Below are 26,244 nucleotides of genomic sequence, written 5' to 3' on the forward strand. Positions count from 1 at the left end.
TATGGCATGTAATCATTTTGGTGGTTATATTTTCTTTTTTTAAACATAAATTTAATCCTGAACAAATATAAATATTTGAAAATGCAAAGAATAAAATTGGGTGGAAAAACCTGTTTATATATAGTTCACATTTTAAAGAAGCATATTTCTCTAAATATTAAATTTAACAAGAAAGTAACAGAACTTCTCTCTTTGTGTCTCCTTCACTTCTTTTTATTTTTATTTTGCATTAAAAATGCTTAATGATGTTCTCTTAGGTGGGAAGGGTATATGTCACCATTGTTTTTCTTCAAGTTTTATTTGACTCTTCATGACCTAATGAACATCAGAGCCTTCTATATTCCACTGTCTCCCAAAATCTGTCCAAATTTATGTTCCTTGCTTCTATGAGATTTTTTAGTGAAATTTTATATTATTTTTCCAATTACAGGCAATGGTGTTTTTTTAACAATAATTCATTTCCAAATTTATGAGTTCCACATTTTTCTACCACCCTCCCTTCCCTCCCCCTTCCCCATGGCAGGGAACAGATAAAAGTTATACATGTTTAGCATATTTACATATTATAAAAGGGGAATTGGAATTGAAAGAAAGTGGGGGGGGGAACCATGAGAAAGTAAGGGAAAAAACATAAAAGAAATTTTTAAAAGTGAACATAGTATACATTCAGACTCCATAGTTTTTTTCCCCACTGGCTGTGGATGGCATTGTCTCTCCTTGATACTCTTTATCCATATCATCCTCTGTAATCCCCTTCTTCTTTTGTCTTCTATATTTCCCAACTTTAGGGATTCTTCCAGAGAAGCTTTAACTTCAACTTTCAGAATTTTGACCTTACAGTGAATAACCTGAATTAATTTTCTCTAATATTGGCTGATTTGACGTTTTTTTATCCAAAGGACTCTCAAAAGTCTTCTTCAGCACTACAATTTAAAAGTTATCCAACTCTAACTGTCATACATTACAACTGGAAAAACCATAGTTTTAGGGTGCAGCTAGGTGGTGCAGTGGATAGAGCACCAGCCCTGGAGTCAGGAGTACCTGAGTTCAAATCTATCCTCAGACATTTAATAATTACCTAGTTGTGTGGCCTTGGACAAGCCACTTAACCCCATTACCTTGCAAAAACTAAAAACTTAAAAAAAAAACCATAGTTTTAACTATAAGGACCATGTTGGCAAGGTGCTATCTCTGCTTTTTTATTATACTTTATTTTCCTTCCCAGGAACAAGTATCTCAATTTCATGACTATAGTCACCATCTGACTAAATCTGACACAGCTTCCATTTCTTCCCTATCTATGTGCCAAGTGCCAGGGACCAGTTATGATCTTAGTTTTTTTGATGTTAAACTTCAAGCCAACTTTTGCACTCACCTCTTTCATCTTTGTCAAGAGGCTTCTTAAGACTTCTTCCCTTTCTGTCATCAAAGTGGTACCATATGCATATCTAAGATTGTTTATATTTCTCTTGATAACCATGATATATTATGTATATAAATTAAACAATATAGTGGCAATATACAGCTTGTCAAATTCCTTTTCAACCAATCAGTTACTACATGTTTGGTTCTAAACATTGCTTTTTGAACCAAATACAAGTTCCTCAAAAGGCAAGTAAGATGATCTGATACTCCCATTTCTTTGAGGACATGTCACATTTGGTTGTGATCAAAAGTTTTAGTGCAGCAAAAGAAGCAGAAATAGATTTTTTTTTCTGTAACTTCCTTGCTTACTCCATAATCCAGTGAAAGTTGGCAATTTGGTCTTTAGGTCCTCTGCCTTTTTGAAAACCAGACCAGTCTGGAAATTCTTGGTTCATATATTGCTGAAGCATTCCTTGCAGAAACTTAAGAATAAACTCACTGTCTAGGTTCAGCTGTTAGGTAATTTGAATATTCTTAGGCATGCCCTTCTTTATAAATGGAAGGTAAACTGATCTTTTCTAAAATAGTGGCCACTGTGAGTTTTCCAAATTTGCTGGAATACTGAATACAGCACTTTAACAACACCATTTTTTTAGGATTTTAAATAGCTTAGCTGAAATTCCACCACTCCTACTGGCCTTTTTGTTGTTAGCAATGCTTCTCCAGGAAATGTCTCTAGGTCAGTAACCACACCAACGTGGTTGGTGGTTACCAGTAAATTGCCAGTAAATTCTTTCTATATAGTATTTCTGTGTAAGCTTGCCATCTCTCCTTAATCTCTTCTACTTTTATTAAATCACTACCATTTTGTCTTTTATCATGTCCATTTTTGCATAAAACTTTCTTTTAACAGCCTAATTTTCTAGAAGAGAGTTCTTGTCTTTCCCATTCTATTGTTTTCCACTTCTTTGCATTGCTGATTTAACAATATTTTCTTGTCTTTCAATGCTGATCTTTGGAATTTTACAATCTGCTGAATATATTTTCCCTTTCTCCTCTCCCTTTCACTTTCCTTCTTTCCTCAGCTATTTGTAAATCCTCATTAGACAGACATTTTTCTTTCTTGTTTTACTTTGTGTTTTTTTAGTTACTACCTTGTGTACAATATTGACCATAGTTATTCAGACACTCTATCTACCAGTTGTAATCCCTTAAATCTATTAATCACTTCCACTTCATATTCATAGGGGATGGTATTTAAGTCATACCTTTACTGCCTGATAGTTTTTCCCTGCTTCCATCAATTTAAGTATAAATTTTGCAATAAGACACTCATAATCTAAGCCACAATAAGCTCCTGGTCTTATATTAACTGACAGAATAGAAAAGCTGAGAATCATTTTCTAAATGTCATAGTTATTATGTTTTGTCTCTGTATTACATTGCCCTTTAAAGGGAAAAGATTTTGACATTATTTCATTTTTATGACTCCAATGTACATATATTAGTCCATATTGGAACTGTTTGCCAACTCCAATGGGCTAGGAATCACATTTTCCCAAATATATCAATTACATGGAATATAATACTAAAACCAATTCACCTTATTTTTTCAAATATATCAGAACTTAAACATGTAAATGAACATTGCTCCCTCCCAAATAGTCCCATTGGAAGACTGTGCACTTATTCTAGCTAATGGGTTATAGATCAGAGCCTAACTTCTGGAATCCCATTATGAAAATTGCTTTCAGGGCCATTTTATGACTCACATAAGAAAATCAATCTTGGGGCGGCTAGGTGGCACAGTGGATAGAGCACCGGCCCTGGAGTCAGGAACCTGAGTTCAAATCTAGCCTCAGACACTTAATAATTACCTAGCTCTGTGGCCTTGGGCAAGTCACTTAATGCCATTTGCCTTGCAAAAATCTAAAAAAAAAAAATCAATCGTATTACTTTGATTTCTAACTAGATTACAGTTTAAGCTTGTCAATAATGGCATAGAATTAAATCACTGTTAGCAGACCCATAACTCAGATCCCCATCTTAGCCTGTGTCAATGTTGTCAGTACTTTTCTAAACTCCAACACACATTATGATTTGCGGAAGGTTAAGTGTTATAGGAGAAAATCACAGAAAAAGTTCTAGATTTCCATCAAAGGATTTCTTCATTTGGAGAGTTACAGAGGAGGCCACCAATAGCATGTGCCAGGGGTCATCACCCTTGACAGATGGTGACTGGGAGAGCTGAGTATTTGAAAATACTAGGATTCCCAAATTGGATGAGTAGGCAGGACAGCTCCCCAAAGCCTGAAGTAAAAAATGAACCTCATATCTCACTACCACTTGCCCAACATTCAATGCCAGTAGGTAAACTAGTGCTGGCTGGATAATTTGCTGATTTCAAGAAGGAGGAGGCAGTAGGAGGAGAAATTCCTGTTCTGCCTAAACCAAAGCCAAGGCAAATGCATAACCTGGTAATAGTAAGAACCAGTAGCAAAAGTCACTATGCGTTAAATGAGAGCCCATTCTGAGAAGAAATACTTTCTGCCAGGATCAGAGACTCATATGGAAATAAACCAAATAGTTGCTTAGGTTCAGATGCTAAAATGAAAAGACATAAAAAATGATGAAGATGATTTCAAATTATAAGAGAAGGGAAGAAAGGAAGGAAAGGGGGAAAGGAAGGAGGGAGGAAGAAAGGAAGAGAAAGATCATACATCTTGTAAATGTTCAGTCCTGGGACTTGAACCCAGGATCCTGATTCCTATCCCAGGACTCTTCCTACCCTACCAGATAGTCATAAATATGCTTGTAGGAGCCATAAGTGAAGCTTATTCACCTTAATTGATTGCATACAATATGGAAGCTGTGTTTTGGTCTTAGATGTTGATTCTCTATCCTGTGGTTTAGTGTCACTTTAAACCCCTCTCAGATTAAAACTCATCAGGTCATTTCTGATTCTAAAAGGTCCAACTGATTTGATTGAGTGCCAGCAGTGTTTGTGGGTTTAGCAAGGGGCAATATGTAAAAGTTGGGGTGGATAACATGTAAATCAAGTCACGTCACTAGTCAGTGGCCCACTAGAAGCTAGATTTCCTCCTGCCTTCCAGGGCAGAGTCTCTTTCTGTCTTTACCATTATAAAAAATTCTCCTGCCAAATATCCAAGAATTTTTGGGGTCTTGAAGAAACTCATCTGTGAATAGAAGAGGAAATAGCAGCTCAATGTTATGGGCATGCCACAACCACTACAGGTAGAATAGGCTGTATTCAGAGATAACGAATTGCCTTTGACTGGAGATATTTTTGATAAATATTTTGTTTTCCAATTATATACAATAGTGGTTTCTGCCTATTGTTTTTTGTAAGGTTCTTAACTTTACAATTTTTCCCCTACCCTCCCTTCCCTCCCCTAACCACCCCCACACACAGAAGGCAATCTGACAATCTTTACATTGTTTCCATGCTATGCATTGATCAAAATGGAATGTGTGGAAAGGAAAAAAAACATATCTTTGAGGAAGAAATAAAATATTAGAGACAAGAAAATTATGTAGTACATAAGGCAACTTTTTTTAAAAAATAGAAGGTAATAATCTTTGGTCTTGTCTTTAAACTCCACAGTTGCTTCTCTGGATACAGATGATATTCTCCATCACAGATACCATAAAATTGTCCCTGATTATTGTATTGATGTAATGAGCAAGTCCATTAAGGCTGACCAGTACCCCCATGTTGCAGTTAGGGTGAACAGTGTTCTTCTGGTTCTGCTCGTCTTGTTCAGCATCAGTTCATGCAAATTCTTCCAGGCTTCTCTGAAATCCCATCCCTCCTGGTTTCTGATAGAACAATAGCATTCCATAACATACATACCAAAATTTGTTTAGCCACTCCCCAATTGACAGGCATTCCCTCCATTTCCAATTCCTTACCACCACAAACAGAGCTGTTATCAATAGTTTTGTACAAGTGATATTTTTACTCTTTTTCATGATCTCTTCAGGGTATAGATCTAGCAGTGGCATTGCTGGATCAAAGGGTATGCACATTTTTACTGCCCTTTGGGCATAATTCCAAATTGCTCTCCAGAAAGACTGGATCAGGTCACAGCTCCACCAACAATGTATTAGTGTCCCAGATTTCCCACATCCTTTCCAACATTGATCATTGTCCTTTCTGGTCATATTGTCCAATCTGAGAGGTATGAGGTGGTACCTCAGAGATGCTTTAATTTGCATTTCTCTAATCAGTAATGATTTAGAGCAATGTTTCATATGACTATAGATTGCTTTGATTTCCTCATCTGTAAATTGCCTTTGTAAATCCTTTGACCATTTGTGGATGTGGGGAATGACTTTTTTTTTATAAATTTGACTCAGTTCTCTCTGTATATTTTAGAAATGAGACCTTTGTCAGAAACACTAATTGTAAAAATTGTTTCCCAATTTGTTACATTTCTTTTAATCTTGCTACAATGGTTTTGTTTGTGCAAAAGCTTTTTAATTTAATGTAATCATCTCTTCCTTAGTCATAAACTGCTCCCCTTTCCATAGATCTGACAGATCAACTATTCATTAGGAGAACAAGGAATAATTCACCTGTCAGATCTATGAAGGTCTTCAAAAAGAAGACATATAGTCTCATCAGCAATGTAAGCAGGTGGCTCAATGGATGGAGTACCAGATCTGAAGTCAGGAAGATCAGTTAAAAACACTTATTAGTTGGATGACCCTGGACAAGTCACACAACCTCTGTCTGCCTCAGTTTTCTAATTTGTAAAATGGGAATAATAATATCACCTCCCTCCCATTGTTGATTGCTGTAAGGATCAAATGAATAGGCATTTGTGAAGTACTTTTCAAGTCTTGAAACTCACACTAAAAACAAATTTAAACAAAACTCACTCTAGAATTTTTAATACTAATATAGTATTGGTGAGGAACAGTTTGAACTAGATGACTTCTGAGGTCCATTTTATCACTGAGGTTCTGTAATTCTGAGAAAGCTTGGTTATAGCTCCAGGTTCTTGTTATCCTGAAACTCATGCTTGAAGTCAGAATTCAATATAACTGGAAATCTAAGCAATAGTAAAAGCACAATCACTTCAAAAGTTTGTGGTTTTCTTTTTAGATAGAAAAACTGATTTCCACTGTTCTGGACACTGACAGATTCCCACTGAGGCGATCCCTGAAAGACTGGTCTTGGAAATATCAGGGCTTTTATAAAGACCTGTTAAACGTCATCCTTTAACTCCTCACAGCTATGCCTCTCAGAGAAAATACAATTAACTTTCCCTTTCTAAAGTGTAAATGGACTGTACTCTTCTCACTAGCCTCCTTTGGCAGAAGGCTCAGGATTTTAGAGAGTCATATATTGCACAAAGTGAAGGCTGTGTCTAGTTATTGGGGGCCATCAAATCACACCCTCAGTGCCATCAGAGAATAGGATATAGCCAGGAAATGAGAACCATTGTCAAGGCAGGTAATCTTTCTCCCTCAAAGGCTGACACTAGCAAGTGAGACTTTGTCTTTGTGGAGTTGCCCCATAAATGGGAAATATTATATTTTGAGGGTCTGGCACATATTAAGATTGTCAACAGAAAAAATGAAGTGTCCTAATAAATGTCCTATTTTGACTTTGGGGCTGAGTCACAGCATCTTTCTGGTGATAGAGTCCTCTTGATGTTATGAAATTCAGAGCTTGACCACTGACTGTGGCTCATTTCTTAATGCATTTTTATCTAGTTTTGACACCAAAGGAAAATTGAGTCTCAGAGCTTAGGATGATATAAAATTAAACAATAATCATCATAGTTCCAGAACACAGGACAGAAATTCTATATTTCCACTATTTGGTAGAGATTTGTTAAATCTGAACTCTGGTGAGCTAGGAATTTCATTTATATCTCTACTTATCTAACTTTATGGGTAGTTTATACCACTGTTCTCTCTCACCAGTAAAGGCATTGACCATGAGGGAAAATTCCACCAGGGACACTGATGTGATTATGTCCAAATATTATGTCTAAAAGTATGTCCTGTGATCGAAGTGAAAAACTTAGGAGATAGAATCATGTTCTTTTTTGTTGAATGTAAAGAAAGGGAAAGACAATGTGGGATAGCATGGGAGTCAAATCCTGATTCTCTGTAGCAACTAGCCATGTAACACAAGGCAACTCATTCAACTTCTCCTGAACCTCAATTTCTTCATCTGCAAAATGGGGATTATAATATTCTACCTGATTCACAGTTCATAGTCCTGAAGCACAATTTCATTATATAAATAAAGATTTTTAAAAGTTTTGAAGTCTGTATTCATATTAGTTTTCATTAGATTTAGGAATTGTTGGATTTGTTTGGAAGGGGGTTGACTGACAGGCATTTATGAAGCGTCAACTATGTTCAGGCACTGGGATATGCACTGGAAATACAGAAAATGGAAAAATCTTAAAGGCCCTGCTATCAAGGAGCTCACAGTCTAATGGGGGAGATGAAGACTACATACAGAGATTGAATTAGAGAAAATCTCAGGAGGATGTCTTCTTGGAAAAGAGAATGACTGTCATTTTGGAAATCTTTTATATTAGTTGTATTTGACTATGAGGTTTGTAACTTTGATCCAAATCGTTGCTGTTCAAGTCATTCTCATTTCAACTCTTTGTGAATCTATTTGGGTTTTCTTGAGCAAGAAACTAGAGCTATTTGCTATTTATCTCTCCAGTTCATTTTACAGATGAGGAAACTGAAGCAAATAGGGTTAACTGTCTTGCCCAGGGTTACATAGTTACTAAGTATCTGAATCAGGATTTGAACCCAGGTCTTCCTGACTTCAGGCCTGGAACTCTCTCCATTTAATTACCTAGCTGCCTTTTGAAGCAACTAGTACACTTGAAAAAAAGCAAAATCTAGGAGACAAGACAGCAACAACTCTGTTGCTAATTAGTCAACTAGACTTTTTCTCATCTCAAAATAAGAGGATTACAGGGTTACTCTCTTCTAACCTGATCCAATGATTCTTTTTTTTTAGTTATTCTACTTTATTTTTTCCAATTACATGCAAAGATAGTTTTCAACTATCTTTGGTAAGTTTTTGAGTTTCACATTTTTTTCACTACCTGTCCTTCCCTCCTCCCCTTCCCCCTGGCAGCAAGTAATCTGACATAGGTTTTAGGTGTTTACTCTGTTTAACATATTTCCATATTAGTCATGTTGTGAACAACAGAGCTCAAGGTGAAAAGAAACAAGAGAAAGAAATAAAAAGCACAAAAGAAGTTTTAAAAAGTAAATATAGTTTGTTTTAGTCTGTATTCAGACTTCATTTTTTTTTCTTTCATTGTGGATGACATTTTCCAACACAAGTCTTTTAGGATTATCCTTGGTCTCTGAACTGCTGAGAGGAGCTCAGTCCATAATAGTGTGGTCCTATGATTCTAAGTAGATATGGAGTCCATGAGAAGAATGTCACTGGAGGGATATTAAAAGTACATTCTGAAGCCAGAGTGTTTACCTAGAATCACAGGAAGTTAAAGCTGAAAGGAGATTAGAAGTTATTCAGTTCAACCTGTTTGTTTTGTATATAAAATCTTACCCATGATCATACATTGGATGACTGACAGAGAACTAAAACCTGTATCCTACCTCCTAGACCAAAGCTCTTTTCAGTATATCTGTTGACAAAGTGCCATTATGCATGTTGCCAATGATTGTATCTCCACTAGGAAACACATTTTTATGTCAACATGATAATGGAAGCATAAAAACTGTCATTTAATCTAATTGTATGGACCTTAAGAAACTCTTTCAGGAGATCATCTTAATTTGCTCTGAAGACTTCAAATATCCTGGGTTCCCTAGAACTTCATTGTATATTCATCATTTATTAATTTCTCTCCCCCTTCCTATTGAAAAGAAATGTATTAATAACTTTCATTTTTCTGTCACCATTATTTCCAAAAATATTCCTCCTTACCTCATAAAGAATTCCTTTGTAAACAATTTAAAGAGAGAGAGAGAGACAGAGACAGAGAGAGAGAGAGAGAGAGACAGAGAGAAGAAAATAATCCATAAAATTGTCCAAAGTGCCAACTGAGTAAATCTTTGCAAAGAAAAGGAAGGACATTCTTCAAGGCTAATCCTGATCATTATAATCATATAGAGTCAAATTATTTAAAAACTCACATTTTTAACCTAATAGATAACAAAGAAATTTACTCTCTATTGAATAAACTCAAAGAGCTTCCTTTCCCTGCTGTTCAAGTGGTAGCCAACTCTTTGTGACTCCATTTTTGGATACTTTCTTGGCAAAGATCCTGGAGTCATTTGCAGTACCCTTTTCTGGTTCATATGATAGATGAGGATCTGAAGCAAACAGGGTTAATTCACTTGCCCAGGTTATATAACCAGTAAGTGTCTGAGATTAGATTTAAACCAATGAAGATGAGTCTTCTTAATTCCAAACCCAAGATTCTATTGACTGTGCCACCTAGATGCCTGTTTCATTTTTTTCAGTCCTAAATTTAACTCTCTCAATTTCAGGTCTTTATTTACTCTATCCTTTTTTGGAGATTTTGATCAAAATCTCAGTTTTTATATTTTTAAATCAGATTGTTTCCAATCCTTTGTGTCTCTCTTCATAACACAATGGTCAACAGCTTCCATGCCTTTCAGGATACCACTCAATATAAATTTACTTTTTGGAACCTTCTCCAATTCCATTATGACTTTTTGAAGGTATAACATCCAGTGATATTCATGACCCCAAATTTGAAAATACCACAATTTAGCATAAAATCCTTTTCACCACTATTATGCTTCCAATTCTCTTCCTCAATGATGACTAGAATGATGCTGACCTTTTGGGATGCAACATGCGACACTGTGCTGAGCCAGAAGGGTGGAAATAATGGGGGAAAAGTGCAGGATCAGAGAACTATTGGAACTAGGAAACTCCCTTAGTAAAAGGGAAACTCTGACGCCCTCAACAGCTGTGGTGAGCATAGCTCATGTTTCTAATAACTTCTTAAAACTTTGACTATGACCACAATAGAGAATAATAGAGTGTTGACATGCAAAAGAACAAAACCAGCATTCTGATTCACCCAGGAATTCCTATACATTGTGACACCCAAGAGCTATGATTGGGATGTGGTCAGAGAAAGAATTTCAGAGTTGGAAGGAATCTTAGATGTCATTTTTTCCAGTGTTTGATCTGATGCATATGAATCCCTCCTACAACTCAACCAACAAACAATTCTTGAGTTTTGATGAATTCCATTGGTAGTGTTTAATTAAAAATACCAATAGTAGGACTCTTAGATGCCTAGGATTAAACCAATTGCAAATTCCAATCTAAGTGTGCTCAAGTGAGGTGAATGACTATGAAATAATTAACCAATCAACTGAGAATATTCAGCCCTGAATAAGAGGAAAACAGGAGGACTGTGATAGCTGACTTTTTCTTTTTGGTTCTTAGAGTAAAGAACTAGGAAATAATGGATAAAAGTTACAAAGAGGAAGTACAGGCTTAATATAAGGGAAATTTTCCTAACACTCAAATACAGAAAGACTTTTATCATAAGTAATGGAATTTGATTTCAAAACAAGAGTTCTTTCTTTCTAGTACATCCTTCAGTATGACAGTGAGAACAGAAAAGAGGGATAGTGATTCCAAGGAAATAAAAAAGGAGAGTCAATAGTCTAATACAGTCTGGTTATAGAGAAGATAGGATCAAATCTAACCGTGGGATTTTGATTTGCATGTCAATGCCATCAAAAATGGTAAGAGGGGACTAATTTGGAGAAAGGAAAAAATCAGATTTATTGTATCTTATAACAGAAAAAATCATAAAACACAAATACAACACACACACACACACACACACACACACACACACATACACACAAACAGACATCCTATCTATAACATACCTAGAAAGTAGTGGTCCAGTTGTTGTTGGGGGTTTGGTTTTTTTGGAAATGAAAGAGAACTCACAAAATGTTTTGATGAAATGTTATTGCATCACATACTTAAAAAACTGAAGAAGTAGCTGATTAGGTCTTGCTCCATTATCTGCTCAAGCTGCACTACTCAGATACCATTTTATTAATCTCTATTAATCATATCTATCAATAAGCCAAGCCTCTTGGCCTCAGGATCAATCTATTCAGAGCAATACATTTTAAGGCCCCTGTTGGGTCACCAACATGAAAGAATTCTCACTTTCATCAGAGTTGTTATTTTTAAATGTTAGATTACAACTGACATTTTGAAAAAAGTGAGCAAAAATTGTGTATGAGTAGCCACCAAGAGCCCTGACTGAGTCCCTCAAGTTTATAGAATCATGGCTTTTTGGTAGGTTTATTTTTTCTGCAAGGTAATGGAGTTAAGTGACTTGTCCAAGGTCAGCTAGATAATGATTGTCTGAGGTCAAATTTGAACTCGGATCCTTCCAACTCCAGGGTTGGTGCTCAATCCATTGTACCACCTAGCTACCACTGAGAACGAGTTTTTATAGAAGCCAATAAAACATGCCTTTATAGACAGAATGAAAATGAAAGCATTGATAGGAATACATTGTTCCAAAACAGTAATGCCTTACATTCTAGTTTTTAATCAGTCAACAAACAAATATTAGGCATTGTTTGCCAATCATTGTATGGAATACTAAGAAACACAAGTATTTTTTACCTCAAGGAACTCACTTTCTGAAGGGATAGAAAGCATGTAAATAACTGGGTACATACAAAATATATACCATGTATATAAAGGGTAATATAAGGGTGGAAGACATTAACAGGCCTCCTTCAAAAGATAAGAGTTGAGTTGAAAGATACTTAGACACAGAGGTGCATTTCAGAAATGGCGCATGATCAGTGGAAAGGTCCAGAAGTGATAAATGGGATGTTGTGTTTGAAGAATGGTGTCCCATAATATAAAGAAGGAAAAAAAGGTACAAAACATCAATTTAAGAAGAACTTTCAGTGCCAGAGGCCTGATGATCCTAAAGGTAATAGGGCCAAAAGAGTTCATAGACCAGGTTGTTGATGTGGTCAGAACTTCACTTTTGGAAAATCTTGGTAGCTAAGTGAGGGATGGATTAGGCTGCTTTAGGAGAGACAAAGTGAGCAGGATTAGGAAAGTAAGAGTTGTTCTGTACTTTTCTTTTGTCAGAGTATATCTGGGGCATTATGTTCCGTCCCTGGGGAGCACATTTTAGAAAGGACATTGATAAGTTGGAGAACATTCATAAGCTGGCAACTAAGGTACTGATAGACCTTGATTTCATGCCAGTTGAAGGAATTCTACTAGGAATCTTGGTTAGCACTCTCTGTATTGGTCAGGAGAAAGTAATGAAAGGTGACTATGTAAGAGCAGACCTTCAGTCAGTCAGATCACAGTTAGAAGCAAATGATTGTAAGTCAGTCCTAGAAAGAACAAGTAAGACAAATGTCTCTAAGAGGGGCAATTTGGCTTTTTAAACTCTTCACAAAATGATCCCATCTATCTGTCTCTTTGTTCTCTTATTCCCTGAACTCTAAAATCTATCCAAACTGGCCTTCTCTCTGTTTGTCATACATGGAGCTCCATTTCTCATCACTAGGACTTCACTTTGGCAGTTTGAAGTATACAGTCTTCTTATCTCTACATCAAAGAATCTGTCACTTTCCTCAAGGCACAGCTCAAGTATCACCTTCTATATGAGGCCATTCCTGATTCTGCCAACACCAATCCTTTCCTGAAATACCTTATGTTTAAATGCTTTGGGTTCATTTGTATTTATTGTGTATACATTTGTTCTGTACATACTCATTTATGCACAGATTGTCACTTTGTAAAAACTTTGTATTTATATCTCCAGTGACTAGCACATTACAGAAAGCATTGCATAGTATACACTTAATGTTTATTGATTGGGTGAATGGAGTAGGGATAAAATTGGATGCAGCAAAATCAATTAGAAGGTAATTATAACTAAATGATGATTGTGACTAAGTGGAGAGAAAGCTCTGTATATAAGAGCTGTTACAAAGGTAGAAATGGCAGTATTTGACAGAGAGTAAGATAATAAATTCTATTTGAGACATGATGAATCTGAGAAGCCTAATTTAAGCTTTTGTTTCATTTTGTTTTGTTTAAAGCTAGTTGACCTACAGTTGTCTTGTTCATTTTTCAAAATGTCAATAGAGCTAAATCACTTCTGCTGAAAAAGACCTACCATAGTTCCTAGTAACTAGGAGATCCCAGTAGATACTACTGTACTAGTATCTAACAATCAACCTAAGAACTGTTTTTGAATTCTCTTTTCAATTTCTGACTTTATGGTTCATGAGGTTGAGATAGGTTCAACAATTTTCATAGAATCAAAGGAAATTTCCCAAAATGATCTGAATTTTCTTTCATAGACCTGTACTCCCCTCTTCCCCTCAAACCACTCAAAATTTTCTTATAATTCTCCAGAAAAGAATTATACTGAATTACCAATTGGGGTAAGGACCTATAGAATCAGAACTTTCAGAATATAGCACTAATTGATCCAGCTAGGGCTATGGCAGGTCCAAGCAGAACTTCAAGTCACTTTTTTCTGTGGGAAATCATAAAATATATCACTCCCTTGAATAAATGATATAATACTATCATTTCAACAGCAATGCTTCCAGAAGTCAACAGTTTTTTCTTAAATGAAAGGATAAGGGTAAAGAATTGAATTACAGGTCATAGTTGAAGGACAAATGTCATGAAATACAGTCTTTGACGCATTTATTTCCTAAGGAATGATGATTCAAAGTTGTCCCATAGAACAATGTTTACAAGAAACATATTTGTCCTCACTGGTGATCTTATTTATAAACAAAATACAAGTAGTAGCTGTGTTTTTCTCTTTGGTGAGATGAAATTGATCAACATGGTCCTCAACAACACATTGATCTTGTCTATCTCTTTTTGCATTCATAAGCAAAGGAAAAAAGAAATAATAGTTCAAGGAAGAAAAGAGCAGTCACCTAGCTGAGATATCATGGTCTATCTTCTGAAAATGACTCAAATCCTTAAACAAGCAATTACATAAAAAGGTAGACTTATATTAAAGCATTTAATTTCATCATAATCTTCCCTATTTCCCTCATTTGAATTGTTACCCTCTTCAGGTGAATTATCTGTCCTAAACTTTCAGTGTTTGAGAGTGTGAAATAATGTTTGACTTAGATACCATAGATGAGACAAAAAGCCCAGTTATTAGGACTGGGGTACAAGGCTCCAGTCCTGATGCCTTGATATTTCTTCTCTGAGACACTTCTGATGAGAATAAGGCTTACTCAGTACCCCCTCACCTTCCCTGCTTCCACTCCATTTACTCTTTTAGGTAAAATAGTTTACCCCACTCTACCTCTCCTTTTCCTTTCTCCCCCATTAACATCATCTTTTTAATATATTGTACTTTCAAATTCAATTCCCTCCTGTACCTTGTCTATATATATATATATATATATATATATATATATATATATATATATATATATATATATATGTGCTCATTCTAATTGCCCTAATAAATGTAAAGGTTCATATTAGTAATCAGCATCATCTTCCCATACAGGAATAAAAGCAATTCAACATCATTAAGTCTCTCATGATTTGCCCTTCCTGTCCACCCTCTCTATATACTTTACCTGAGTCCTACACTTGAAGACCAAACTTTCTGTTCAGCTCTGGTCATTTCATCTGGAAAGTTTGAAAGTCTTCTATTTCATTGAATATTCATCTTTTCCCCTGAAAAAGTATGTTCAGTTTTGCTGGGTAGTTGAGTCTTGGTTGTAATTAAAGCTCTTTTGCCTTTTGGAATATCATATTCCAAGCCCTATGAGCCTTTAATGTAGTAGCTGCTAAATCTTGAGTTATCCTGCCTGTAGTTCCACAATTTGAGTTGTTTCTTTCTGACTGTAATATTTTCTCCATGACTTGGGAGTTCTGAAATTTGGCTATAATATAATATTTGGCAGTGTTCATTTTGGAATCTCTTTCTGGAGGTGATTGACAGATTCTTTCAATTTCTATTTTACCCTCTACTTCTAGAATATTAGGGCAGTTTTCCTGGAGAATTTCTTGAAAAATGATGTCTAGGCTCTTTTTTTTAACCATGACTTTCAGATAGTTCAATATTTTTTTTAAATTGTCTCTCTTGGATCTGTTTTGAAGGTCAATGAAATACTTCACATTTTCTTCTACTTTTTCATTCTTTTGATTTCATTTTATTTTTTCTTGATTTCCCAAAAAATCATCAGCTTCCCTTAACTCCATTATACATTGAAGGAATTATTTTATTCAGAGAACTTTCTTATCTCTTTTGCATTTGGCCAATTCTGTTTTCTTAAGGCATTCTTCTCCTCATTGGCCTTTTGGACAGCTTTTTCCATTTGACCCAAACTGGTTTTTAAGATGCTATTTTCCTCAGTATTTTTAGGTATCTCCACCAAGCTGCTGACTTGGTTTTCATGATTTTCCTTCATAGCTCTCATTTTTCTTCCCAATTTTTTCCTCTTCCTCCTTTACTTAATTTTCAAAATCTTTTTTGAGCTCTTCCTTAGCCTGATTTTTTTCTTGGAGACTTTGGATTAAGAAGCTTTGACTTTGTTATGTTCTAAGTGTGTATTCTGATCCTCCATGAGACCAAAGTAATAGTTTATGGTAGGATTTTTTCCCTCTGCTGTTTATTCATTATCCCAGTTTATGACTTAATGTTAACTCTTTGTTAAGGTGAGTCTCTGCTTCCAGGGTAGAAGATACGCCATCCCAAGCTTTTGAGGGGTTTTTTCAGCTGTTTTCAGGGACACGCTTCCCAAGGACCTGCAATTTCTCAATTCCTCCAAGGTCTTATGAGAAGCTTTGATTGCTCTCCTGTCCTGTGCTATGTTCTGTGGATGACCACAAGTATCCTTTCTGACCTGGAGCTATGAGGAGGGTCCCTGCATCACTATGTTTGGTTTTGTTTTTGTTTTTGTTTTTGTTTTTGTTTTTAGGTTTTTGCAAGGCAATGGGGTTAAGTGGCTTGCCCAAAGCCACACAGCTAGGCAATTATTAAGTGTCTGAGGTCAGATTTGAATTCAGGTACTTCTGACTCCAGGGCCAGTGCTCTATCCACTGCGCCACCTAGCTGACCCTCCCTGTGCCACTACGGCAGTAAAGTTCATTTTCCTGAGACTAGGACCTGGATCTGAGTATGGGTGAAGCAACAGAGTCCTTCCTCAGGGATAGCAAAGAGACATCTGCAATCTCATCTGACCCCCTTACCATCCATTGGATGAGCACTCTGGAAGCAACTACTAGTGGTTCCCCAAGTCTGCTCCTGGGACCCTGGGTCCAGGTCTGCCCTAAGGCCTGTGCTGAACTGAGTTCCACTCACTCTGGTATTCATTCTTGCTGACCTTCCAAGTTGTCCTTGACATTCCCTGGGCTGAGAAGTCTGGAAACCACCACTACTTTCATGGACCCAGGCACCCCCAGGGACCAAAGTGCCCCATGGGCTATTCCTGGATGCCTGGCCCAGGTTGTGCTGTGGGCCCTTTTTAATCCAGGTATAACAGACCCTTCCCACAGATCTAATTGTCTTGGGCTGGGAAATTGTTTCACTCAGTGTTTTTGTGGGTTCTGCCATTCTAGAATTTGGTTAGAATTATTATTTAAAGGTACTTGGAGTGGTTTGGGGAAGAGCTCACAGGAATTCCTGCCTTTACTCTGCCATATTGATTCCATCTTGACCTCTTTGAGGTGATTTAAGATAAATAAATCATTAATCTTTCTGAAATTGGGGGAAGGCATAGATGAGGTCTTGCTACCTTCATCTATAAACATCAGCTAATCTATTAAACTACATCCATACAGTTCTTTTATTCCCCATATTCTATATATCATTTTATCTTTATAACATTGCTAAAAGGCAAAGAGTGAAAGGATTTATTATCCCTACACCCCTGAAACATTAAAGCCCAGAGCAGTTAGGAATTTGAGATTTGGCCTTCCTTAATGTCTTCTGACTTCTTCAATTTGGGTCCACTTTTTAAATACTGAAAAATTTCATAGCCCCTCACAGGACAAAAGTATTCATTGGTTGAGAAAACAAATAATGGCAAAAAGCTTTCAAGATCTGAATCAGAGGGGTGGCTAGGTAGCACAGTAGACAGAGCACCGGCCCTGGAGTCAGGAGTACCTGAATTCAAATCCAGCCTCAGACACTTAATAATACCTAGCTGTGTGACCTTGGGCAAGTCACTTAACCCCATTGCCTTGCAAAAACTAAAAAAAAAAAAAGATCTGAATCAGCACTTCAAGGCATGTGAGTTCAGCTGTTTAAAACTTAACTAAATAGAAAAGTATAATCTAATCTAGTTCCTGGAAATTCAGAGACATTAGGAGACTTAAGGGCAGGATATGAACTTGGATCTTTCTGTGACTATATTTGGTATGCATAAGACTTCCCAGACATGTATAATAGAACTTGAAGTCCAAGAGCTTGGATTTGAATACTGATTCTTCTTTTGCTGTTTATTACGACATTAGGAAAATCATAACTTCTATAGGCTTCAGTTTCCTTATTTATAAAATAAAAAGTTCAACTAGATCACCTCTCCAAAGTCTCTTTCAGATATATATATATATATATATATATATATATATATATATATATATATATATATATATATATAATTCTATAATCTTTCCAACTCTGAATTCCTCCCTCTTGGCCTCAAAGTTGGAAAATCCTTTCTAGACTATTCAGCTAGTAAGGTTATGTGGTTTGTTAGAAGACAAACTCCAATTTATTGCCCCTTATTTGATGCAGCTGTCTTTCCCTTAGATCACATTGTACTTTTGATGCGTCTGTAAAATGTCAACCATGTAATTTTCAAGTTTGAATATCTACTCCTAGTCTCTTTCTTGAGATTCAGTCTTTTATCACCAAATATCTTCTGGACATTGCAAATTCATTATCCCTGGGCCACTTAAATTCAACATATCCAAAACAGAACTTGTTACAAAAATAAACATAAACTGGTCCCTCTGTTATAGGAGCTTACAACCAATGAAGAAGATTACTAGAAAATAAATAAATAACAAGCAAGTTATACACAGGATAAATAAGAAATGATTGACAGAAAGATGGCATTAGAATTGAGAGGTGTTATAGGATTTTATTTAGAACTTAAAAAAATAGGAAAGCCAGGAAAAGAGAAATATTTCAGGCATGGGGAAAATCAGAGAAAATGCCAAGGTTGAGAGTTGGAGTCTTTTTCATGGAAACTAAGGAAGCTAGTATCAATGGATTAAAGAATAGTGATAAAGACTAAAAAGGCAGGAAAGGCAGATCAAGGGCTAGGTTAAACTGGGCTTTAAATGCTCAACAGAGGGTTTTAAATTTGGCTCATATTAAGTGGTAGGGAGCCACTGGAGTTTATTGAGTAGGGAAAGTGACATATTCTGACCTGTGCTTTAGGAAAATCACTGGTGGCTGGATAAACAAATGAGAACAGGGAAAGACTGAGGCAAGCAGATCATCCAACAGACTACTTTAATAGTTCAGAACTGAGGGGGTAAGATCAGTATGAGGGGCATGGTAGTGTCAGAGAAAAAGGAATATTTGAGAGATGATATAAATATGAAATATAGACCATGACAACAGCTTAAATAAGGAGGGTGAGAGAGTGAGGAATCCTGGAGGATTCCTAGGCTGTGAGTCTAAGGCATTGGGAGGGTGGTATTGTTCTCCACTGTGATAGAGAAGGTAAGAGATGGGGAGAGTTTAAAGGGAAAGATAATAAATTGCTTTGGATATATTGCATTTAAGATGTGTCTACTAGACACCCAGTTTGGATTTTTTTAAAAGATAGTTTTATAGAAGAAGCAGCACCAGCCCTTGAGTCAGGAAGAACTGAGTTGAAATCTGGTCTCAAACACTTAATACTTACTTAGCTGTATGACCTTGGGCAAGTCTTGCAAAAAATCCAAAAGAAAAAAGAAAACAGAGAGTTGGAGATGAAATATTAGAGATCAGCAGAAAATTTGGAAAGAATAGTTAGATTTGAGAATGTCACTATTAAGATAATAATTAGACTTCTGGTGCCAAGATGGTGGAGTGAAGAAGGAACCATCTAGAGCCCTCCCAAATTCCCTTCCATATAGCTAGAAAACTGCCTCAGAATTGGTCTAGGAGGGGCAGCTAGGTGGCGTGGTGAATAAAGCACCGGCTCTGGAGTCAGGAGTACCTAGGTTCAAATCCAGTCTCAGACACTTAATAATTACCTAGCTGTGTGGTCTTGGGCAAGCCACTTAACCCCATTGCCTAGCAAAAACCTAAAAAAAATAAAAATAAAAAAGAATTGGTCTAGGAAAGGAAAACAGCTTGTCAGCATGACAGGAAAGATCTCTGTCACTGGGGAGGGAGGAAGCGAGGTCCAAGAGCAGCATCAATAGCTAGCTTCAAAGCAAGGGTCCAGAGAGGCCTTAAGCCCATTGCTGACCAATAATAAAACTCCACCCCAGGACTAGCTAACAGGGAGACTGTTCCCTAAGGTCAACTAGCAGAGAGATCCTAACAGTAATAAAATTACTCTTCCAAGGTCTGTTTCCATAGCAACCTAGCAACAGGGTCACACCCTCGGCTGATCAGGACAAGCTTTCTCAGGGTCAGCCACCAGAAAAATTCTGTTACCATAATAACTCAGCAGCTGGACCATACTCCTGAAGCAGTTCAATAGCTAAACCCCATACCCAGGGGAGGCCAAGAGGGAGACTCAGGATAAGGCAGAAGGGAAGATTACCCTCCACAACAAGTAGCTAAGGCAAAAGTCAAAATGGCCTATTTCACATTTTGTAATGTTTTTTATATCCTCTTTGTCCTTTCTATGTTGATCTGCCTCTCTCTTAGACTCAGCCCTCTAGCAGAAAAATCTTAGGATAGTGCAGGACTAGAATTCAATTCTACCTGGAAAACACCAAGTCACAAAAAGGGAGGAAAAAAATGAACAAAAAACCTCCATCATATAAAAACCCAGACTGACTACAGAAAATAAATTTTAAAATTAGAGAATCAAGACAAAAACTTAGAAAATGACAATAGTGTCAAAATGGCTACATGTGATATTACAAAGAAAACTGTAATTTGGTCTCAGGTCCAAAAATAATTCCTGAATGAGTTTTTAAGGATTTTTTTTTAAAAAAAGCAAATTAAAGAATTAGAAAAAATTGGGGGGAAAATGAGAGTAGTACAAGAGAATTATGAAAAAAAAGTCATAGAATGGGAAAAATTATACAAAAATTTACTGAGGAAAATAACTCACTAAACAATAGACTTGCCCAAATGAAAAAAATAAGTACAAAAGTTCACTGAACAAAATAATTCCTTAAAAATTAGATTTGAACAAGTAGAAACTAATGATTCAATGATTCATCAAGATAAGATAAAACAAAATCAAAAAAGTAAAAAGAATAGAAGAAACTGTAAAATTTCTCATTGGAAAAAACTGACCTAGAAAATAGATCCTGGAAAAATTAAGAATTCTTAGACTACCTAAAGCCATGAACAATTTTTTTTTAAAAGCCTAGACTATACCTTTCAGCAAATTATCAAAGAAAACTACTCTGACATTAGAACCAGAAAGCAAAATAGAAATTGAAAGAATCTACCAATCACCACCTAAAAGAGATCCCAAAATGAAAACTCCCAGGAGCATCATAGCCAAATTCCACAGCTCACAAACCAAGGAGAAAGGATTGCAGGGCAACCTCCAGTCATCCTGACTCATATCTGGCTGCAGGACCCAGATGGCTCTGGAGGAGAAAGTGAGGCTGATGACTTAATCTAGCACCCCTCACTCACAATCAATTCATGTGCTTGTCATGGTTCATCTCTCCTGATGTCATGTTCTTTTTTGAGAACACAAGAGAAACATCATCAGAGAACCAAGTCAAATTTGCAGAAATACAAGTCCCTCTCCAATTGATAAATGGTTAAAGAATGTGAACATATTTTTTGCAGAAAAAAAAATCAAAAGCTATCTATAATCATATGGAAAAGTGTTTTAAATCACTTATTGATCAGAAAAATGTAATTTGAATCAACTCTGAGGTACCACCTGACACCTCTCAGAGAGACTTGTATCTTAAAAAAAGAAAATGTTATATGTTGGAGGAAATGCTGGAATGGACACTAATGAACCATTGGTAGAGTTGTGAACTGAACCAACCATTCCAGAGAGCAATTTGGAGCTATGCCTCAAGGGCTATAAAATGGTATAATTGTGACCCAGCAATATCACTGCTGCCTCTATACCTAAAAGCATCTCAAAAAAGGGAAAAGGAGTTATTTGTACAAAAATGTATATTACAGCTCTTTTTTTGTACTGGCTAAGAATTGGAAATCAAAGGGATGTCCATCAATTAAAGAATGGCTAAATAGGGCAGCTAGGTAGTGCAGTGGATAAAGCATGGGACCTGGAGTCAGGAGTACCTGGGTTCAAATCTGGTCTCAGACACTTAATAATAACCTAGCTGTGTGGCCTTGGGCAAACCACTCAAACCCATTTGCCTTGCAAAAAAAAAACCTAAAAAATGACTAAATAAATTGTGATATATGATTTAATGGAATATTATTGTGCCCTGAGAAATGAAAAGCAAGATAACTTTAGAAAGACTCAAATGAACTGATGCTGAGTGAAGTGAGCAAAATGTATTACACAGTAAAGCAGTACTATTTGAGGAATAGCTGTATAGCAATACAATCCCAAAGGACTAATGAGTAAGCATACAACCCCTTCCAGAGAAAGACCTTATAAAATCAACTGAAAACAGACTGAAGCATTCTACTTTTCACTTTCTTTTATTTTGTTCTTTTATTTAAGTCTTCTCATACAAAATGACTAATATGGAAATCTTTATATAATTGCACACGTTAACCAAAATCGGATTACTTACTATCTCAGGAGGAGGATGAGGAGGGAGGGAGGAAGGGAGGGACAGAATGTGGAACTCAAAACTTTAAATAAAAATGTTTAAAATATTTTTAAAAGACACTAATTAAACCCATGGTGGTTGATGAGATCACCAAGTGATACCACAGTGCCTGGTATATAGTAAGCACTTAATAAATGCTTACTGATAGACTGACCTACCATCTTGTTTTTTTAAGCACACAAAAAGCTCCATTTCCCAATTCTGTGCCTTTTCAATCGTCTTCTCTCCCTACCTAGAATTTCTCATTTCTTGACTCCAGTCTCTCCTACTTCCTTTAAGACTCAGTTCAAATTCAAATTCCCCTCATACCCCACTGCTTTCCCTCTGAGACTGTCTTCCTTCTATTCTAAATATATCTTATAAATAAACAATCATTTACTTGTTATCACCCCATTGGAATATTAGCTTCTTAAGGCCATGGATCCTGTCTTTGCTTTTCTTTGTACTCTCATCACAGTCCAATATCTATCTCCTGGTTATAAATTCTTGCTGACTCTGATCACTCAGACTCTTCTGTTTTGAATTCATAGGTTCCAATGGAAGTAATGAAGTAAGTGTTAGGATCTTAAAGTTATGTCTGTGTGTTTAACAGTTTCTTGTGTTGCCAGTAAAAATAAATCTGAAAAATACTAGTATTTAGTGTCAATAAGGAATCAGTCTTAAAGAACACAGGTTCCTGCTTTAGCAAAGACCTTGGAAATGTCTCTAGCCTGTCCCTTTAAGAGAAATACAAAGAGAAGTTTCCAGCATAGTTTATATTAATCCTGAGGGTTTTGCTGCTGGATAAAAAGAACCATGCTCCCCCCCCAAAAAAAAAAAATTAGGAATATCATGAGTATGTATGTAAAGGGTCTACCATTGACAAGACTTGAGTAGGTACAGTTGATCTTTATTTCTTCTTCCTTTTTCCCTATATAGCTTCCTGCTTTTTCATTTCCCCATCTCAAAAAAAAAATTCTTCAATGTACCACTCTAAGCCCTCCTTTTCAGAATTCACCTTCAAGGACTTTTTTTTCTCAGAAATTGTAACTGAAAGAAACCTTGAAGATCCATCTAGTTCAAACCCCTTATTTTCCATCCATGGAAACCAAGACCCATAAAATTTTGAAGATTGTTCCATGGAATAAGTTGCTACATATGGATGTCCATACGTAACCATATCCATATCTTATTGCTAATATCAAAATATCAGAGCTTAGATTTGAATTCCAGTCCTTTAAATTCAAATTAAGTAATCTTTTCAGTGAAAAGCAAAAGGGATTGAGTATTGTCCTTCATATACAAAGAAGTCCAGGACATCAAATAAATGATATCATGACATGAATATTATTTTGATTAAAGTGAGGGGAGTGTTGTGCAAAGACATCATTCTCACCTTCCTCTTCTAGAACTGCCTTAGCCTGTAGCCTAATAGTATAGGAAACAGAGCTTCTGGATACAGTGAGAAACCTTGGCCTTTTAGATGTAGGTCTTTCTCATATCATAGAGGCACCATGGCATTACAGTAATCCCAGGCTTAGGGGTTTGGATTTGACTGAATTCAGTCAAAGCTGCACCCCTGTAGAGTATATCTTATGTATAGATATATCTTATGTATAGAACATATGGAATTATGGTTCCACTTGTGCTTGGCGACATAATATCAGTATGATAGTATTGACCTAACCTGTTTCACAATGGTTCTATTTTATTCAGCTTTGCAACTATACCATCCCCAGAACCTAAAGACTGTGGTTTCCCAGAAGCTGCCCAACAGGTTATAGGATAATGCCACTGAACCACTATCAACTTCATTTATGGTCAGAACTATGGGGGATCTGTCTTCAAACCTCCAACTTTTGTACTTGATTAATAAAAACATTCTTGACAAATGTTTTCACTCTGGTTCATGATGCATCAGTTCAAGAATTTCACCTCTAATGGCACAATATGAACAGCCCTTACCATCCTTCTTAATCATGGCGCCAGTTCTGTAAACCAACAAAACAGAACCAAGTCTGCTGCCAGCAACCACAGTAATTCCAGCTCCAATAGTGTTTATTAAAGTTGCTGCAGTTAAAAAACTCCTGGGATCAAATTGGCAGTCCATCTGTCCCAACCCATGCCTCTCAGTGCCCCCTCAATGATCTTAGTTGAAGGGCCCTTGGAGCTGAATCATTTGAAAACATTTTAGTATTCAAAGGAAGGCTGAGTCACCTAGACACCCAAGATGGGGAAAGAATCCTGCCTTGCATGTAGTACAACTAGACATGCTATCCATGTCTACAAGAGAATCAAGCCCTTATTTCCTTAGAAAATGGCAGAAAAAAATATATAATGGGAGCACATTTCAAGACACAAGGAGAAAGAAAAGAGATGGAGGTCAGTACTTGGTGACTTCTAATGCTTTTTCCCTACGTTGGTGTCTGTAGTAATTTAAAGCCCCAATCCTCTCAATTAGTTACTTTTTCATACCAGTTAACAAATTCACCCTTGGGTGATTGATGTGTTATCTAATACAGGAATGTATTATTAACAAATGAGTCTGTAATAGAGAAGTCACAGGATTTTTGAATCAAAAAAAGATCTTCCACACATTTTACAGACAAGAGCATAAAGCCCATTTATTCATCAAACATTTATTAAGTATCAAGGTATTGTTGGGCATTTTACTCCTTCAAGATCACATATATAATTGTTGAGACAACGCTAGAATTCAGCTCCTGCTCTTGCTCAGACCAGTGTTCACTCTACTACCTCACCATTTTGAATTGATAAGACTTTCAGTCTTAAGAAATCTACCTCTTAAAGTGGAGGTTTCATATACTTGTGACCAGACAATGGAGACATCTTACAGAGGTAGTCATTTGATTTATTGGTAAGATTAAGGGTTTTTGGCAAGGAATAGGGAAGTCATGGGGGGAGGAGGAGGGGTATGTGGAAGGGCAAGGATTCTTAAGTATCCAGAGAAAGCCACACAATTATATCAGAGCCCTGCAAATCATATATATACATATATATATATATATATATATATATATATATATATACCCAATTACTATGTTTTGTGTCCTACCTTCTCAGAAGCCAAAAGTGAATAAAGAAGGATATAATCAATTTCTATCAGCTGAATTTAAAACAATTTCTACAACTCAGATCCTTTGATCCTTTAAGAAATGTCTCCACATTACCACTGTTCTCTTGTTGAACAACACAGGTGCCCATAAGATATATCCTCTATTTTCCTAATGAGACTTGTGATTATCAACTCCTTCTACCTCAGCTTCGGAGCAACCTCTTCTCCTATATAGCCACAACCAGATTGACAACCCTACCCTACTTCTAGAACATTCCTAGACAGTGAATTCAAAAATGTTGGGGTTAAACAAACAGCCTTAGATTATCTACTCAGTCCTCTCATATTGCAAATAAAGTCAAAGTTACCTTCACACAGATAATTAGTGACAGAGGTTTAGGTTTAGTATGTCCTTGACCAGTGTCCTTCCTACTCAGTATTAATGCCATGAGAGGAACATTCTGAAGCCCCTGTAATGTAATGGTAAGTGAAGTTAAGAAAGACATTGATTCAAATCCTCCTTTGACACTTGGAATTTGTGTGGCCTTCAATTTCCTCATCTGTAATATGAGGATAATAATAATATCTCTTTAAAATCTTTCCTACCAATAAATCAAATGACTACCTATGTGTAAAATGTCTCCATTGTCTGGTCACAAGTATGTGAAACTTCAACTATAAGAGGCATATTTCTTAAGATTTAAGGTCTTATCAATTAAAATAGTGAGGTAGTAGAGTGAACATTGGTCTGAGCAAGAGCTGGGGCTGAATTCTAGTTCTGTCTCAACAAATGGCAACCAAACCAGCTTTAGTTTGAAAATTCCAA

The 26,244-nt window shown here is 36.3% G+C and overlaps 1 long non-coding RNA gene across 1 annotated transcript in view; it reads left to right on the forward strand.

Moving 5' to 3' along the window:
• Positions 1-24,236, forward strand: part of LOC141503041 (uncharacterized) — a 53,272-nt gene extending 29,036 nt beyond the window's left edge. The window contains exon 3 of the long non-coding RNA XR_012472750.1: positions 24,059-24,236. This is a non-coding gene — a long non-coding RNA (uncharacterized LOC141503041). The remainder of the gene's footprint in view (positions 1-24,058) is intronic.
• The last annotated feature ends 2,008 nt before the right edge of the window (positions 24,237-26,244 follow it).

This window comes from Macrotis lagotis, chromosome X (assembly GCF_037893015.1).
Source record: "Macrotis lagotis isolate mMagLag1 chromosome X, bilby.v1.9.chrom.fasta, whole genome shotgun sequence".
Taxonomy (NCBI): domain Eukaryota; kingdom Metazoa; phylum Chordata; class Mammalia; order Peramelemorphia; family Peramelidae; genus Macrotis; species Macrotis lagotis.